Below are 13,970 nucleotides of genomic sequence, written 5' to 3'. Positions count from 1 at the left end.
ACACAGATGTGCAAAAAATCGATATGGCGATATATCACGATATTTTTCTGAAATATCGATACAGTATTGCGGAAAAAAGTATTGCGATTATATTGCCGTATCGATTTTATTGCACAGGCCTACTATTTATCATCCAAAATGACAAGACGTCTCCTCAAGTTGCTCTGGCATAGCCTTACATAAAGCCTTCTATATGATTTGAAATGAAGTTCAGACTGTCCTCTGCAGAAGTCATAGCAATTGTCCTGGGCTTTTGGAGAGCCTTCATGATGGCTTTTATATAACACACTAGTTAAGACATCTAAGTCAGAGCGACGTCTTGATTTGGAACCTCAGCCAATAATGTGGTCAACATCGAGGAAGTAAAGCTTGGTTAAGGCAGTGAGCGCGGACAGATAAATCCACTTTGGCTCTTGTTTCAGCTGGGCCAAGTCACAAGGAAAGTTCTGCCAACTGGCTGTTTGAGAGACAAAATACTATTTGGCTCGACTGTGTAACATTCAAGAATGAAGGCTTTGCAGTGCTAATGCAGTGTATAGAGGCATGAACTGCTGTAGACTCAAATTTCACACACACTATTTTACTAGTACACCCCTCCTCTTAGCATGCTGTATGCCAGGCATGTCCAAAGTCTGGCCCGGGGGCCAATTGCCAATTGTGGCAACCCCTCGCCCTCGGTGCATGTGGGAGCAAGGAGTATGTTTTGCTTGCACCTCTGTCACTCGGTCACTGGGGGGAGTTGTGGAGGTGTGTGTGTCACTGGGGGGGGGGGGGGGAGGAACAGCAGTAATTAAGATCACTTACACCTGCTTCTCATTCAGTTTTGTTTGTCAGAGAGAGGGAAGTAGGAGCTGATAATTTCTGTTGACCGCAACACAATGCAATGCTAAATGTTATATCTTGTTAAGCTTATGCAACAATTAGCTACTACATCTTGCAGCAGAGCATGTAGTGTTTTATGTGGGTTCAAATAAATACCCTCAAAATGCAGCTATGGACTCATGTCTCCTGTTTCTGGACTCAGCGTGTCGGACAGATCCCTATGTACCCTCTCAGCGACTGACTGGTAACACTCTTAAATAGTCGCACTTCATTGTCAACAGAAAAGGCCACGGATCCCTGCACCTGTAGCCTAATATTTTCTGATGCCGCGCTGGACAAGTGCATGCAAATCAATGGATCACTCAGCCACATTGGAGTCACTCGTGAGTAAAAAAACTCTGAATGAATGAATGGACGGATCGCAACACACAGCAAAGCACGGTATGTGTAACCATTGCAGTATGTTCATGCTGTGAGTTTGGTCTTGGTTGGACACAGTTTGAAAATTGGCGCTGCAACTTTGGATGCATATGGATTGCTGCTGTGATTTGTTTTTGATGCATTGATTGTCCATTGCTCACGTTTGAATTTCTGTGGAGTGAAAGTGGATCGCTCATTTGTGGACATTAAAGTGGCGAAGACAGAAGTGGATAAGTGATGCATTTGATTGATGTGGCTCAACTTTCATGAGGAGACAATATTGGATTGCTCTGTTTTGGATGAAAAGTGGAAAATTGGATTTCAATGTTTGATCTTGATGTGGATTGTGGCGGATGCACACTGAATTGTCATTGTATTTACACTGCTGGTTGATGTCAATATGAGTGGATCAAAGGCTGGTTCTGCTGCTGCTGCAGAAGTTGGTGATGATGTTGAACATGAAAAAAGAAATGTCATACTCACTGAAAAGGCCTTGGCATGTAAAATTGAAAAGCTTCAGAAGGAACGCAAAACCAGAATGAATAAAATAAAGGGTGTTATCACTGCTTTGAAAGAGCTCATGGGAAGTGATGACAACACCAAACAAGTGCAAACTCAGCTGGATGTTTTGATGCAATTACATGAGCATGCAACTTCATTGCACGAGGAACTGATGTATGTAATACCTCTGGATGAGCAGCAGAAACAAAATGAGTGGTTTGCAAGCATCAACAATTACAACAACGGCTTTATTGAGGATGTGAAACGCTGGCTCTCTGAAAGTGACAAACTGGTCTCAAGACCGATGAACAGTGAGGAGCTGGAAAATCCTCCAAGCCTGAAAGTGGATGGGCTACAGCCTAACAGTGAGGAGTTGGAAAGTTCTCCAAGCCTGAAAGTGGATGGGCTACAGCCTAACAGTGAGGAGTTGGAAAATCCTCCATGCCTGCTATTGGATGAGCCACAGCTTCACAATAAAAGTATCTCCAATCAGAATGTTGGAATAACACATGATGACATTAAGGCAAGTGACAGCATCTCAAATGTCAGCAGACGTTATGGTCCAAAATCTAGAGCCACCAGTATTCGGACTTCAAGTTCCTCTACTACCTCCACTCGTGTTAGAGCTGAAGCTGACATGGCTGCGCTTCTCGCTCGTCAACGATTGCTTCAGGACAAGCATGATCTTGAGCAGGAGGAGGAGAAGATCAGGAAAAGGAAAGAGCGATTGGAGCTTGAAGTGGAGATAGCAGCTTCAAAGGCTAAAGTGGATGTCTTGAGAGCTTCAAGAAGTAGCGTGAAGGGCAGCATATCGCATAAATCTGATGCTATGCAATCCTATTTTGACAAAATGGATAGAAGTGCCCATGCTGCTGCTCTTAATGTTCATGCTGATACATTTGTGCCTTCTGGGCAAGGACAAAACAATCCAACCTCAGCCAGTGCTCTTCAATCTCATTTGACTAAGCCTAATGAAACAGACTGTACTGTGGGTGATCAACCTCAAATACTCCAGCAGACATCAACCAAGTTCAGCATGGCTTATGGTGTAACACCTGACATTTCAACATCTCAGTCTGGAGGTGTACATGTTCCTGTTAATGCTGATGATAACAACTTGTTGTCCATAATGGCACGGCAAAATGACATAACTGCTATGCTGGTGCAACAACAAAGTCTCTCATCTTTGCCAAATAGAGAAATTCAAGTGTTTGATGGAGATCCTCTAATGTTTCATGCTTTTATGAGAGCCTTTGTGCAGAATATTGAGCAAAAGACAACTGATGCAAGTGACTGCCTGCACTTCCTGGTGCAGTACACCAGAGGTCAACCACGAGAGCTTGTTAGAAGCTGTCAACAAATGCCTGCAGACAGAGGCTATATCAAGGCGAAAGCTCTGTTGGAACAACATTTTGGAAATGAGCAAAGGATCTCGTCAGCTTATTTGGACAAAGCCCTCTCATGGCCAATAATTAAAGCAGAGGATGTGAAAGCGCTCCAAGGTTATGGACTCTTTTTAAGAGGATGCTGTAATGCTATGGGTGAAATACAGTACATGTATGAGCTCAACATGCCTGCAAATATGCTGACAATAATAAAGAAGTTGCCATACAAATTAAGAGACAACTGGAGGACGGCGGCATGTGATATTCAAGAAAGGCATCATCGTAGAGCTGCGTTCCCTGACATTGTGGATTTCATTGAGCGTCAGGTAAAAATAGCAGCCGATCCTGTATTTGGTAATATACAAGACATTCAGAGAACAGTGCAAAGCAAAGACGGCAGCAAAGATAATTTTCAGCGTCGTATACGTGAGAAAGGAAGTAGTTTTGCAACTTCAGCCACTTCTATGGATGGTAAGGCCTATAAGAAGAATGAAGGAGGTTTACTGCACAAAAGGGCTTGCCTGTACTGCAAGGGTGAACATGCACTGGAGTTGTGCTCTCTATTGGGAAAGAGGGCACATCATGACAAAATGGCCTTCCTGAAAGAGCATGGAGTCTGTTTTGGCTGTTTGTGCATAGGGCACATGTCTAAGGACTGCAGGAGGCGATTGTCATGTAAAGTATGTGGATCCAGACATCCTAGCATGCTTCACATTCACCCAAAAGACAAGGAAGCAGAGAAGAATCATGCTGTTGCAGCTGATGTGACCACAGCGGTGGGCAGTGCTCTGGTGGCGGTGCAAACTAGTGCTCTCACTGGGGCCGGTGAACCGGACTGCAAACTCTCCATCGTCCCAGTCAAGGTCAAGTCTAAAAAGGGCCATACAATTGTCCAGACTTATGCCTTTTTGGACCAAGGTAGTTCAGCATCGTTTTGCACCACAAGTCTGATGAATAGGCTGGACATCTCGGGAAGAGGAACAAAGATTCTCCTACGCACTATGGGCCAGGAAAAGGTTGTGGGAAGTTGCATTGTATCTGACCTTGAGGTAGCTGGCCTGGAGAGTGGCCTCTACTGTGATTTGCCAGATGTTTTTACACAGAGGAAAATGCCTGTGAGCAGGAGCAACATACCACAACAACAGGATCTGTTGAGATGGCCATACTTGCATGGAGTAAATCTGCCTGAAATTGACTCGGATGTTGAGCTTTTGATCGGATTGAATGCACCTAGAGCTCTGGAACCCATAAAGGTGATTCCAAGTGAAGATGGAGGACCATATGCTATTCAGACCATGCTGGGCTGGACTGTTAATGGGCCATTGTGTACTGGTGGAGCAGACTGTGATCAACCTAGCATCACTGCTAATCGTATTTCAGCTGTGAGATTGGATGAACTGTGGAAGCAGCAGTTTCAAGTGGACTTCCCCGAGTGCAGCCAGGAAGAACAACTGGGTCCATCAAGGGAAGATTGTCAGTTCATGGAAATGGTTGAAAGCACCGTTAAGATGGTGGATGGTCACTACACCATTGCCTTACCTTTAAGAAAAAGAGATGTGTGCATGCCTGATAACCGCAAGCTAGCTGAGCAACGTGCCCTGAGTCTGAAGAGGAGGTTCCAGAAAGATGCCACATTTCATGCAGACTATGCTGCCTTCATGCATAATGTCATTGCTTGTGGTTATGCTGAAAAGGTGCCTGCTAAAGATCCGTTGTACAGTCATGGCAAAGTTTGGTACATTCCGCACCATGGTGTATACCATCCAAAAAAGAAGAAGATCAGAGTGGTGTTTGACTGTGCTGCATCTTTCCAAGGGACGTCATTGAACACACAGTTGCTGCAGGGACCTGATCTCACCAGCTCATTGATCGGGGTCATAACCAGATTCAGGAAGGAACCTGTTGTTTTGATGGCAGACATTGAGGCCATGTATCATCAGGTGCGTGTGCCAGCTGAAGATTCTAACCTGCTAAGGTTTCTCTGGTGGCCCAGTGGGGACTTTTCTCAACCCATGGAAGAGTACAGGATGCTAGTCCATCTTTTTGGAGCAACTTCATCGCCAAGCTGTGCGAACTTTGCTCTTCGAAAGTGTGCAGAGGATAACAGAGACTCCTTCAGTCAGCAGGTGGTGGATACCATTATGCACAGTTTCTATGTGGATGATTGTCTCACTTCAGTGCCCTCTGAGTCTCAGGCTGTAGCTCTCTATCGCAACCTTCGAGCCATTTGTGCCAGAGGCGGCTTTCAGCTAAAGAAATGGACAAGCAACAACCGAAATGTGCTTGCTGCTATACCTGAAGAGGAGAGGGGGAAGGAAGTGAAAGAGTTGGACTTGGATTATGACACACTCCCTGTTGAAAGAGTATTGGGCGTGCAATGGTGTGTGGAATCTGATGCATTCAAGTTCAAGATCACAATTCAAGATCGACCTTTAACTCGTAGAGGGATCCTGTCTATGGTCAGTTCAGTCTACGACCCACTTGGAGTGCTGGTGCCAGTGGTGTTAAAGGCCAAGTTAATCTTGCAAGAGCTGTGCAGGAAAAGCCTTGGGTGGGATGACGTCATACCTGAACCCATTGCAATGGAGTGGGCAAAATGGATGCAGGAGCTCCACCTACTGGAGGACTTCAAAGTCAGCAGATGTTTCAAGCCTGTGAAGTTTGGAGCTGTGACTTCTGCCCAATTACACCATTTTGCAGATGCAAGTGAGGTGGGTTATGGAACGGTTACCTACTTACTGATGCGGAACATCAATGCACAGTCTTGCAGTGTCCTTATCATGGGAAAGGCAAGGGTGGCTCCCTTGAAGCCAATTACCATCCCCAGATTGGAGCTAACAGCAGCAGTAGTAGCAGCACGCATGGACAGATTGTGGAGAAAGGAGTTGCAGATGCCACTACTCGACTCTATCTTCTGGACTGACAGCACCTCAGTGCTGAAATACATCAACAACGAGACGTCCAGATTCCGAGCATTTGTAGCTAACAGGGTCTCTGAAATTCGTAAAACATCTCATGTAACTCAGTGGAGATATGTGAGCACCTCATGCAACCCTGCAGATCTTGCTTCCAGGGGACTTGGAGTGGAGTTGTTCCTCAAGGATGAAAAATGGCTATTTGGCCCACAATTTCTGACGCTGCCAGAGGAGCAATGGCCTACAAATCCAGATGGTTTGAAAGAACAAGAAGAACTTCCAGAACAAGATGATCCTGAGGTCAAAACAAGTATATTGGCAAATGCAATCTGTGCCAAAGAAGAGATTGATTCAGTCTCTCAGTTGATCAATCGTACCTCATCCTGGAACCATCTGAAAAGAGTCATGGGTTGGGTCTTACGATTCAAGAACCTACTCCTAAGTCTCTCGAAGAAGAGGAAAGAGGTCAATGCAACACTGGCACAGACGAGGCCAGACGAGAGAAAAGGGAAAGATATTCTGAGGAAAGAGCTGCAGAGCGTCAAGGATTTATTCCACGTTTCTCTCACTGTGGAAGAACTAAGGGAGGCTGAGCTGGAAATAATTGGATTCTGTCAGAAGAAAAGATTCCCAGAGGAATTTTCCAGCCTCCAAAAGGGACAGAATGTGAAACAAACAAGCCACATATACAAACTGAATCCAGTGCTTGATAATGGTGTCTTGAGAGTCGGTGGACGGCTCAGCAGGGCATCCATGCCTGAAGAGGCAAAGCATCCGGTCATACTGGCCAAAGATCTGCATATCTCTGATGTCATTCTAAGACATGTTCATCAGGAAGTCGGCCACAGTGGTAGAACTCACATGTTGGCAAGGCTACGCCAGAAGTATTGGATTACTGGGGCCGGTGTGGCTATAAGAAAGATCTTGGCAAAATGTGTTGTGTGCCGACGGATACAAGGACGTCCAGGCAGCCAACAAATGGCAGATTTGCCTCGCAACAGAATATGTCCAGATGAACCACCATTCACTTCAGTTGGAGTAGATTGTTTTGGTCCATTTGATGTAAAACGTGGAAGATCTCAAGTGAAAAGATATGGAGTTATATTCACCTGCTTGGCTTTGAGAGCTGTCCATATCGAAGTAGCAGCATCAATGGATACTGATTCCTTCCTCAATGCCTTGCGTCGCTTTATAGCAAGACGGGGCCAAGTCAAAGAACTCTGCTCAGACAATGGTACGAACTTTGTCGGCGCTGATCGAGAGTTGAAGAGATGTATCGACCAATGGAATCATTCTCAGATCCATGAGGAACTCCTACAGAGAGGTATTAACTCATTCACTGCCAATATCTGACTGGCATTTTTGGCACAGGCCAAGTATTTCCATAATGTTTGGTCATCTTTCAAGACCCACAGTAAATTCTGTACTAGGACTACAGTGATGTCCAATACCTCGAAATGAAGATCTAAGTCTCTACTTTCACCCCCAAAAAGAAAGTTAGCTTTTAGCATGTTCTGTACTCTACTTATAACCCTTTTTATACACCCCATGTTCACCAAAAAAGCCTGTCTGGGAAGAGAAAAGGGAGAAAAAAGCATTTTTGTAAATGACACAATCTCAGGCAGAACTTGCTTTCAATCCTTTTATTTTGAACTGTATTGACATAGGATATGTAAATACTATTTGTTATGACACAAATGACAAAAAAATTAAATAAAAAATAAATACATAAAGTGTTTTTTTTTTACATAAACCATACATTTGCACTTTGTATTTACATTCAACAAAACAGTTTAGTGAGCAACGTTTTGGGAGCTGGTTGCCTCTAACCTTTCTGACATTCTTGAGATCACTGTACCCTGTTCGCCTGTCTCTCTTATTTTGAATGATTTGTCCAGCCTGGGATTTTTGTTTGTAATGCTGGTCCATTATGTTATGTCTGTCTTTTTCTTGTTATTTTCCTTTCTTATTTTGTGACTTCTATTTTATCTCGCTTTCATTTGTACATTTTGCTGTATTGCATTGAATGCTCATTGTTTTGAAACAATTGATAATAATAATAAAAAGAAAAATATTTGATCACAAAAAAAAAAAAACAGTTTAGTGCAGGGCCCATTATGACAACATACAGACTATCCTATGTCTGTCTCTACCCTTGGTAGTCCAGTGTGTCATGGTAGATCTCAAAGCAGGGGTTCCTGCACAAGGTGACACGGCAGTCGTTACACTGAAAACGTGACTCCTTTCTCTTATCGCTGGCCGCACACACCTTGCATTTCCTTGATGGCGCGTTGTTTCGGGTGGTGGGGTCCTGGCGGATAAGGAAGTGGTTTGCCCTGTTGGCAGCCAGCCTACTCGCACGGTCAGCATATGGAGCTCTGCATAGTTTTGTAGTGGTGGTCCACACCTTGATCAGGCTCTCCTGGAACGCATACATGTTCTTTACACTGCCCTGTGGGTTTTTTGCTCTGTACAGGACAAATGCGTTGTGGAGGCAGATTTGGAACATATAGAAAATAAATTTAGTGGTCCATTTATACGACTTCCTGACAAAAGGGTAATAAGAAATCATCTGATCTAGCCTGTCGACACCATTCATATTGTTGTTGTATTGGATCACCGAGACAGGCTTCTCTTTGACCACCCTCCCCCTCACACCTTTCTTCCATGTCAGGACCTCCCCCATGTCGTCCTGGTGAAACGTGGACACCATCCTCACTACATTTGTGTCCCGCCATGCCAAGCACAGAACACGGTCAGTGTGGAGGGCAATTTGGTTGCCTGGTTGCAGGGTGGCCTTCTCAGCATGGTGTATGGCTGGTGGCTCTCCTCTATTTTTCCTCAGTGTTCCACACACATGAGTACCCAGGTCTAGCAGCAGGTCACACATTTTTACTGAATTGTAAAAGTTGTCCATATACAGTTTGTAGCCCTGCTGTTCTAGCCCCACCAGGAGACCACACACTGTATCAACAAGGGATTTACCATCTCCACAATAAGGCATCAAATTATAACAGAACCCGGTCTTGGACTCGCACAAAACATAACTTTTGATGCCGTAACGCACAGGTTTCTGTGGGTTATACACTCGAAAAGACAATCTTCCTCTCCACAAGAGGGTGCCCTCATCGATGGAGATGTTCTGGCCTGGCACGTACAGTTCCTGGAACTTTTGCACCAGAAGATCTACGACTGGGCGGACCTTGTATAACCGGTCATCACCGTTTCTCACCTCTGAATTGTCTGTAAAGTGAAGGAAACGAAGGATGATCTGGAACCGGTTTCTCGCCATTGTCTTTCCAAAATAGGGGGTCTCCACCACCTCGTTTGTGGACCAGTATGCCGCCAGCTCAGGCTTCACAATGAGTCCAGTCAGGAAGAGCAAGCCCAGGAACGTTTTCATTTCGGGCACGTCGACAGGCTTCCAGGCGTCGACCCGAACACTTGTTCCGCCTGCCTCAATGTGCTGCTGAGCATAGAGGTTGGTCTGGTCGACTACCAGCTGGAGCAGGTCATCAGTCAGGATCAGCTCCAGGAAGTCGACAGGCTCTGTTGACTCCAGCTCAGCAGCACCGTTGAGGGGTCCAGGATCACCGGTGAAGGGGATCTCCCTCGGTTCCCATGCCGCTTCACCCATGGTGAACCATTTTTGCTCTGGATAGAGCATAGGACAGAAAAAAAAAAAAAATTAAACTTAGCATAAATAGCACACTCACACGCTTGTAGATCTATTTTGGGCAAAGTGGGAAAATGGAACATACCTTTACACTACATACATTACAATACATACACAAGCTTACACAATACATACCCTGAGACGTAGCGGGCCCTTTTGCCTTCTTCGAAGGGGCAGCAGCATCAGCTCCACGGCCTGTAAATACATAAATATTTATAATACACACACACGCTTGTAATAAAATACAACGCAAAGTGGGAAAATGGAACATACCTTTACACTACATACATTACAATACATACACAAGCTTACACAATACATACCCTGAGACGTAGCGGGCCCTTTTGCCTTCTTCGAAGGGGCAGCAGCATCAGCTCCACGGCCTGTAAATACATAAATATTTATAATACACACACACGCTTGTAATAAAATACAACGCAAAGTGGGAAAATGGAACATACCTTTACACTACATACATTACAATACATACACAAGCTTACACAATACATACCCTGAGACGTAGCGGGCCCTTTTGCCTTCTTCGAAGGGGCAGCAGCATCAGCTCCACGGCCTGTAAATACATAAATATTTATAATACACACACACGCTTGTAATAAAATACAACGCACACACGCTTGTAGATAAGCTATTTTTTGGCAGAGGTAAAACCTACCTTCTGAGCGCCTCTCAGACTTTCCAGAGGTAGACTGCTCACTGGCTGCTGGTGCGTCAATCAGCTCATCTGAAATATAAAACATAGCTGTGTTTCAATGATCATAGCACAGAGAGACAGTGTAAACACACACACACAGTGAGTTTACAGGCCACCACACTGTGTTGCAGGATGTGAATGACATGTGTCATTCAACCTATGCCCTCTAAGCAACATCACTGCAGCGTCACACACACACACTATTGAAATGCACCTTGAAGAGAGACTACTGCTAGCTACTATTTCGTTGTTCTGAAACCTCTTTCTGTGGCAATGACAAATAAAGCAATACATTCTCACACACTCACACACACACACACACACACACACACACACACACACACACACACACACACACACACACACACACACACACACACACACCTGATATGGCCGCAGAGAAGTAACGTTGCGCCATACCAAACAAAAAAAAAAGGCCATTTCATGCCTCCTAGCGAGCAGTATACTATGGCTATATGATCACATCAAAATGACTCTTACCGTGAACATCGGCATCTTGGCGCAGTGGAAGCCAGTCTTCCTCGAATTCTGGCGGGGCAATCTGTGGCGCCACAATCTCCTCCTCAGAAGACTGACTTGGTTGGGACTGGGAGTCGAAGTCACTCTCCGCATAATCCCTTCGAGTTGTTCGACGCAGATGCTCTCTCCCTGCCCTGGAAACCTCCTCTCCGCTCTCCTCGCCGTCACCGTCAGACAACCCAAACTCCGATTCAGTCTCCGGGTCTGGCTGGGAGACAGCCTCGGGGTCCAGCTGGGACACAGCGACGGGCGCTGGAACAGGAGCGAACAGCTCATCCAGCGTTCGCTGGCCTGGACCGACAGCAGGACCGCGCACCCGTGGAGCACGGCGCCGGCCGGCTGGGGGGTCCTTGCTCTTAGCGGAGGTTTTCCCCATGATCGATGATGATCGACGATCCCTACCCTAGCCCTAACCTAACCTAAAATGGACGACTATACTACAACTAAACTGACTATAGGCTACCACTAAGCTACTCTAAACGGACAATGCACCAACTAAACTATAAACTGACTAGGCTAAAACTAGACTAACTAAATCAATATCTAACACTAAAATATAACTAAATATAAACTACTAACTAAATGGAATAAACTATACTAAATGGAATAAACTATACTACAGGATCAGACTCAAAACTCGCTAAATTCTATAAGGCTCTTCAAAATCACAACTGGCTTCTCTCTTCTCTTCCTCCGCACACAAATCCTTTGTCTGCTAGTCCACTCCCCCAACACATCCAAGCAATGGCGTTTCTCCTGTCTGCACAAGGAAGCGTCACCCGTTCTCTGCTTTTCCTCCTGCTCAATTTCAAAACAACAGCTGCGGTATGTGTTTGATCGCGTGCTGTCGGCTACCCTTTGAAGGCAGGGACCTGTGTCTGTGTGACAGGCTGGGCAAGTGTTTGCTGCAGGCGCTGCACCAATAAAAACAAAAACACGTCAAACACGTCCTTGGCAGGGAAGGCCATTGCTGATAACACGTGAAAGACGTCATTGGCAGTGAATGAGTTAAGTGGACATTTAATCCCCCAACTGGTTCCCACCATGGAGGTGCTTGGGAGAGACTAATTCGCTCCATCAGGAAAGTCCTCAACTCAACTTTAAGAGTACAAACTCTTGACGATGAAGGTCTCCACACAGTGCTGTGTGAGGTTGAAGCTATTCTTAATAGCCGACCAATAACAAAGGCATCCACAGACCCAAATGACCTAGAGGCCCTGACTCCCAACCATCTTCTGCTCCTCAAAGGTCAACCATCTTTACCACCTGGTGTCTTTGTAAAGGATGATTTGTATGCTGTCCGCAGATGGAAACAAGTGCAATATATGTCCAATTTGTTTTGGAAAAGATGGACAAAAGAATATCTGCCACAGCTTCAGGAACGTCAAAAGTGGAACAGAGTCAAGCGCAACTTCCTTCCTGATGACATCGTACTCATTGTTGACGACTCTGCACCCCGGAACTCTTGGATCATGGGGAGAGTCATCGAGGCTGTTCAAGACAAAAGAGGACTTGTACGACAAGTGAAGATCAAGACCAGGACAAGCTGTCTTGACAGGCCTGTCACAAAGATTTGTCTTATTCAGGAAGCCGGGGAGTCCTGATGGATTACTCAATGACTTTGTTTGTTTTTTACCCTGATGGATTACTCATTGACTTTGCTTGTTTTGACGTTGCGTGACTTTAAGCATGATGGACAAGGTCGCTCTTAAATGGCTATGTGCTAGCAACCTCTGGCCTAGAGATTTGACCTAGAGACACTTGAAGATCGCGTTGAATCGGACATTGAAATCGAATCGGACATTGAATCATGTACTGATTTAAAAATCAGTTCCACTTGATCATATAAAAAAAAAAAAAAAAAGATCATTTGTATGTTTTCTACATGAATTATTCTGTACTGTAATTATTCTGTTATAATAATTAGGGGCCGGAATGTGGGAGCAAGGAGTATGTTTTGCTTGCACCTCTGTCACTCGGTCACTGGGGGGAGTTGTGGAGGTGTGTGTGTCACTGGGGGGGGGGGGGGGAGGAACAGCAGTAATTAAGATCACTTACACCTGCTTCTCATTCAGTTTTGTTTGTCAGAGAGAGGGAAGTAGGAGCTGATAATTTCTGTTGACCGCAACACAATGCAATGCTAAATGTTATATCTTGTTAAGCTTATGCAACAATTAGCTACTACATCTTGCAGCAGAGCATGTAGTGTTTTATGTGGGTTCAAATAAATACCCTCAAAATGCAGCTATGGACTCATGTCTCCTGTTTCTGGACTCAGCGTGTCGGACAGATCCCTATGTACCCTCTCAGCGACTGACTGGTAACACTCTTAAATAGTCGCACTTCAGTGCAGTCGACGCTGGCGATTTTGCGTAAACATAAAACCAGTTTAACAAGCAAACACATACACACAAGACTGGCTCCCTTTCTTCTTACATAGTGCGCTGTGAGCGGCTAGTGTATGACAGCTCAGCAGACTGTCTCTTCCACTGAATACACATTTCCTTCTGTTGCTCCCTCTAGGCCAGTGGTTCTCAATGTAGGGTCCAGGGACCCCTAGGGGTCATGTTTATTATCTTGTTGATGAATAGCTGTTTTGGTGTGAAATAATCAGTATTTGTAGCCTCTTGGCATCTTCCATTAATCAAGCAAATTACACTTAAAGGGAAAGAAAGTCTGAACGTATCATTAATATTCGTATAATAAAAATTATTATTATTATTATTAAAGGAACACTCTGCCCATTTTCAACCAGCTTTGTATCATTAGAACATCAGTAGTATATCAGAAAACTGTAAACTGTTTTGAAGTCTGTCATTTAATTTGACAGTTATTGAGTATTAAAGTGTGGACCAGTGACATCCCTGGTCCACTAACTCAAATAAATAACTCGTTAACTCAAATCAACTCTCAATAACTGTCAAACTAGATGAATGACTTCAAAACAGTTTACAGTTTGAGAGTTGATTTGAGTTAATGAGTTATTAATTTGAGTTAGT

Source organism: Poromitra crassiceps, assembly GCF_964638095.1.
Source record: "Poromitra crassiceps genome assembly, chromosome: 4".
NCBI classification, from domain to species: Eukaryota; Metazoa; Chordata; class Actinopteri; order Beryciformes; family Melamphaidae; genus Poromitra; species Poromitra crassiceps.
Note: the sequence above shows the minus strand (reverse complement) of the source record.